This window comes from Canis aureus, chromosome 21 (genome assembly GCF_053574225.1).
Source record: "Canis aureus isolate CA01 chromosome 21, VMU_Caureus_v.1.0, whole genome shotgun sequence".
NCBI lineage: Eukaryota > Metazoa > Chordata > Mammalia > Carnivora > Canidae > Canis > Canis aureus.
In genome coordinates, this window is record NC_135631.1 from 52,817,273 (window position 1) to 52,823,272 (window position 6,000).

The 6,000-nt window shown below is 37.0% G+C and overlaps 1 pseudogene; it reads right to left on the reverse strand.

Annotated features, from left to right (window-relative positions):
• Positions 1 to 1,591: 1,591 nt before the first annotated feature.
• Positions 1,592 to 3,436, reverse strand: LOC144292082 (mesoderm-specific transcript homolog protein pseudogene; annotated as a pseudogene).
• Between the last annotated feature and the right edge of the window lie 2,564 nt (positions 3,437 to 6,000).

Below are 6,000 nucleotides of genomic sequence, written 5' to 3' on the forward strand. Positions count from 1 at the left end.
AGACAATGAAACTGGTTTAAAAGAAAGATAAGAAAAGTATCCAGCACCACTTGCTCATTGGCTTTTCAGAATTTGTTCCTAAAGTTTCTGGAGATTTCTTGTCTGTAAAGTATAGGAATCACAGAGTTACATGAGGAAGCCTTTCTGGGACAACCAAGGAGGAGTTAAATAATCATCATAAAAAGAATCCCTGTACATTCAGCTCAGTAACCTGGACTCGACGATGACCCTCTCCCCTGTAACTCAGGAGGGACATGCTTCCATGCACTGAGGTATGAAGAATCAGACTGTTATTTGCTGTTAGAATTAGCCAATAGCAGTGGCTCTCTGGCATAGATGCTACTGGTCCTTAATATCCAGTGGCTTTAGGAAAGTCTGCAAATAGTTTTGATCTAATTCAATTTATTCAGAAATTAAACACATGTAATATGGTTCACTACTCTACCAGAGTATCTGCTGGTTTTGTGTCCTTATATATATATGTGTGTGTTATAAGGACACACACATATGTGTGTGTGTGTGTGTGTGTGTGTCGGTAAATCATAGTCTTAAAACCTACTTAGAATGCTGCATTATGCAGACCAAAACCCATTTTAACAAAATGTCTATAATTAAAAGCAGCTGATGAAACAAAACCCAAAATATGACAAGAGAGACTCATCTCACTTGAAAATGTGTTGCTTAGAGATTAAAAAAAAATGTGCCCTTAAAGCCATCCAAGGACAAGGAAGGAGACACTCTCTCCTCATTCTTTGCCATAGGATTCCAATCAAGGATGGGCCAGAAATTTGCATTTCTAAATATTTCAGAAAAGTCCATAGAAGCGTTAAAAAGACATTTAATAATGTTTCTCTTTATCTGTGAGTAGTAGTGCTCATAAGAATTTCCAAATAATGCAAAGACTCATTCACTCAGATGTGAAAAGAATAGGAGGTGGACTGTTGGTCATCCTTTTTTTTTTTCTTACTCTTTTTTAAATTTAAAAAAATATTTATTTATTTTAAAGATATATTTATATATATATAAATTAATTATATATTAAAATTATAGTTAATTTAACATCTCAGCCTGCTTAAATATATATATATATATATATATATATATATATATATATACATAATTGCATTTTGATTTACCAACATCTAGTATAACAACCAGTGCTCATCCTATCAAGTACCCCCCTCAGTTCCCCTCACCCTGTTACCCCATCCCTCTGCCCACCTCCCCTTCCACTAGGTCATTCTTAGCCATAGCTGCTTCTATTCTGTTTAAATACTTGTTTATTTATTTATTCATGAGAGACACACAGAGAGAGGCAGAGACACAGGCAGAGGAGAAGCAGGCTCCATGTAGGGAGCTGGATGTGGGACTTAATCCCAAGATCAAGACCTAAGCCAAAGACAGACGCTCAAGGTGCTCCTTTAGCCATAGCTTCTATGGGCTTTTTCTATATGCTGATCACCAGTGTTACTCAGGTGGGCTTTTGTGAGAGAAGGATGTTTGATGACCAGAACCAGACATTTCTTCCTAGTGGAATACACAACAGATAAGGGAGTAGGGGAGGTAATTTAGGGGACCTTCTCTTTCCACCTCAGAAGTAGTTGGTGAAGCCCATATACACATTTAAGGTGTCCATGGGGTCCTCTAGCTGTGAATAGTGGCTTCTATGGACATCCAGAATCTACACTGTTGACTGTGTGGTAGCATTTTCCTATACAGCTCCAAAAACTCTGGGTAGGGATTTGTAGGATCCAGTGGCACATAGACAAAATAAATTAATATAGTCACAGAAGCAAAAGCTACCACCAGAGTCTTCTGAACTTCCTTTGGTTGATGTTCCATAAGAGATGGTCGATAACTAAGTTCCCTCCTTGTTGGGTATCCCCTCCCACATGTTCCACAGCTCACTCTCAGAGGGTCAGGTGTGCAGCCCAAAGGCTGGGGTGAGACCTCAGGAGAATACAAAGAAGTTCATCAATCATGTGAGGATGGGTGACTGCTTGCTTTCATCTTTGAGAATCTTTTGGAGAAGAAGACAGTGAGTCTCAGGAAATATACCTCCATCTGACAGACAGAGACTCTTTATAGTAAACAGACCCGATAGATGCTGCTTGAACCTATAGAGCAGCTCCTGAGCAATGATATCTCCATAATCATGAGACAAAAAAAATTGATTCTGTGATTCTGGAGCCCCAGATGCCACAGACATGCACCCACACTGCCAGCCTGCTTAACTATGGAATAGTCATATGGTCTCGGTTTGTCACTGAAGCCAAAGCTCAAGAAAGGAAGGGCAATCACTTGATAAAACCTCAAGGTCAGACTTTCCCAAATTGTGTGCCAATCATAGCTGGATGTTGGAAAGCCATGTGAAAGTACAACTATCTCAGGACTTCCAAACACACCCACAGAGTCTTGGTAGAGGATGTGCAGTCCCTTACAGATGAGAAATTTGCCTAACAACTTCAACGAGTGATGAGTGAAGAGCAAGAGGAAGCAGAGAAAGGAGGCAGGGGGAAGATATGAAAGTAGGCCACAAGCAAGGGCGCAACCACTTGCCCCACTTGAACTCACTACCTCCTTACCCTGATTCAGTTAACACCTGGGCTACAAGACTCCATGTTTGGAGGACACTCATATTTCATATTTAACTAGAACTCATGGCTAGTAGGAGACCTGGGAGAAAATAGCAAGACAGAGAAGTGAGGAGATAGGATATTATATAGCTTAGCAATGTATAGCTTAGGCAGGAAATGCAGGGTCCTGGAATTAGGGAATCCTAGTAACAAAGAATCCACTAGTGTTTATTAGGAATCAAGGAGCAACAACATCTCAGATAAGTCATCCAGATCACAGGAAGGTACACGGAGTACTGTTCTAAAGCAATGCACCAGAATATTAGATGATTTAAGCAAAATAGTGTGATGCCAAGCTTGAGGGAGGGAGACATTTGCCTTTAGTATACATGCATATGTCTTGTGCAAACAGCACTGGATTGGGTAACACCAGATATGAATTCTGGTCCCAAATGTCTTGTGTGTAAATCAACCCACCTCAGTTTCCCTCTCTGTAAAAGGTAACTTTTATCTACTTCTCAGGGACAACATATTAATAAAATGTCCAATAAAAAAGAATGGGAAAATACACACATGGATATCAATTTGTATTGTGCTCAGAGTAGTGTGGCAAATAAATTTCAAAGTGTGTGAATACCAATATTATGAACGGGGGTTGTTCTGGGAGCAACGTATCGTGACAGGGATCCAGGAGCTAAACAACTATCATATGGTTTGAAATCTATCCCCTGCATTATAGAAACAATATATAATTCTGGAACTGACCAGCAGAGGTCAATGGTACCATTTTCATATGCAAGTGCCATACACAGTTCTTTCCAAAGACTTCCTATATGTTCTACATTTTCATTGGTTGACATAGCTGTAGTCTCTGGGTGCCTCTGTTTCTTTTAATGATGTGATGAAACCTGATTATCTACTATTCAGACTTATTTTTCACAGTTTCCTTTGAACTCATCTACTTGAGATCTAACAAAGGGAAAACTAGCATTGTTGCTAGGGGCAACATAAGAAATGAATTCTATCCTGTGTGAAACAGGCTCTTCCCTTGGAAAGTCTGTCAATAATGATTTCCTGCACAGACATCTCCAACAGGTAGATAGTAACCCATCAATAGCTTCATCGCCCTGTGTTCTCAACCCCAGAGTGTCTTCTTCTGTGCAACTTCAATCCACAAAATAGGTAATGATTGGCAAGAATTCCCCATATCTCTGCTGTCCCAACCCCTTGTTGATAATTAGGTAATAAGTAGCAAACTTAGTTTGCATCAGGCATCTGTCAAGCACTTTACAAACATTAACTCACTCAATCCACATGAGAGTGGCATGAAATAGGGATGATTATTATGTCCGAATTATAGAAGACAAAAGAAACAATGAGAGCATGTAATTTGCCTGAATTTGTACAAGTAGAGCTGGGATCTAAACCCAGATATTCTATACGTAATGGGTTCAACCACTCTGCTAGGCTGATGCCCAATACTTGAGGTGACGATTTGTGTAGAATGAGTAATAAATTCACACAATTATATTTTAAAGTCCTTTACAAAATTCTCTGATAACTTGTTTTTATTGTAAATTTTTGCTTAAACTCTTTGGTTTAATCTTATTCTTTTTGATACGACCACATGATGTCAAATTTGGTTGGGACTGAGTTTACTGCACAAGGTCAAAGGAAGAGCATGGGGCCTCATACCTTACCTGGACACAATGCACTGTGATTTGTAGGGCAGCTTTTTGATTACTAAATTACACACCCTAGTGCTATATCTCTAAATTGGTGAAGGCCATTATAGTGTCTTTTTGTGGCCAGAAACAAATGTTAGAGGAGTTGCCCTGGTGTTCCAGCTTGGAGGAAACCTGCACCCACAGTCTTTTAATTGCAATTGAGTTGATGTGCAATGATGCTGTTGAAGGCCAACATGTGTGTCTTTCCTAAGATTTCCCACCGCCATGTCCTTCGGCTTCCCTGAGACTGGGGCTCATCTGCTGATATTAGATGTACCAAGTAAGCTTGCCATTTGTTTACTTCAAGCCAACTGTGATCAAAAGCTCCTAACATAAGCTAAAAAGATAGCTTAGTGGAATCAACATCTGGTAGATAATACTTAAATTCCCTGCAATCCTGCTTTTACATCCTAGTAGGGTAAAATCAATCTTCCTTTTACTGGGAAAAATGCAATAAACTATAACTTTCTCAGTGTGAGTTTGTTGGTTTTAAACTTTTAAAACTAAATCATATTTGTTTTACACAGTGACAACTGACAACTTTTGAAGTGATTTGTGACTTCTTCGGACAAACTGGGTATATAATGAAAATCTGTCAATACCTCTTTATGACTACTGGATCAAACACAAGTTTCAGGTTGAGAAACAGTATCTTAATGAAGTCTTAAAGTATGTTTATTTTTATTATGAAATGATGAAAATATCACAACAGAAAACTCAAAAGTAAAGCAGGATTTATTCCCTTAGATGATTATAGAAAGGTGGGTTTTAAATTTGAAAATGACAATAATAAAAAAATAATTAAATAAAATTATATTTTACTTATATTTATCTGTAATTAAGTGACTTTGAAGGATTTGTTATTTTCAACTGTGTGGACCTTTCCCATTCTGAAATGAATTTTGACAAATAAAAGTTATTGCCACAGTGAGTCACTATTTCTGATGAAATTATTTTAATTCCAGTGTCTTGGAAAATATTTTAGACTACTGATTTGAAAACTATCATATGAGTTCATTATATTGCTATTGATATAACTTTATCCAAACTGGATAAAGACGTGAATAAGCAGAAAAATAGTATATTAGAAAGAAAATACAGCCTTAATTAAGTGTATTATTTTAATTTTCTATAAAAGTAATCTTATATATAATTATAGGAGTACATAATTTGGATTTCAAATTCCAAAGACCAGACCAAATCAAACATCTGTAAGATGTAAGTATTGAGATTGATATAACATAACAAGTAATTGGTAGATAAAATTATTTGAATCAAACTTTATTCTTATTTTGTAAACTTTAAGTTATAAAATAATTTTAGCTGAACTCAGACACCAATCTGGTATAATTATTTTTCTTAGAGAGTTTCTTAGAGAATTCATGAGACTCTCTAAGAAGTCCTATTAGAAAGGAAAGAGAAAAAATAGTTCTTTATTTTCTCACAGATCTTCTTTTAGACTCTACATTGAAAGTCACTTACCTGTATACTTACCATGTACAAAACAACTTGTTAGGAAAATGTACAGGATGCTCAAACCAAATGAACACATAATTTTAGAAAATGTTTTGTGCATTTAATCATCCTTCTTGGAGAAATAAGACCTCAGTGCAGCTTCTGAATGGTAACTAACTGATTAACCCAAGTACTTCTCTATGAAAATTCCAACAGTATTCAGTACTTTGGGATTTTTTATC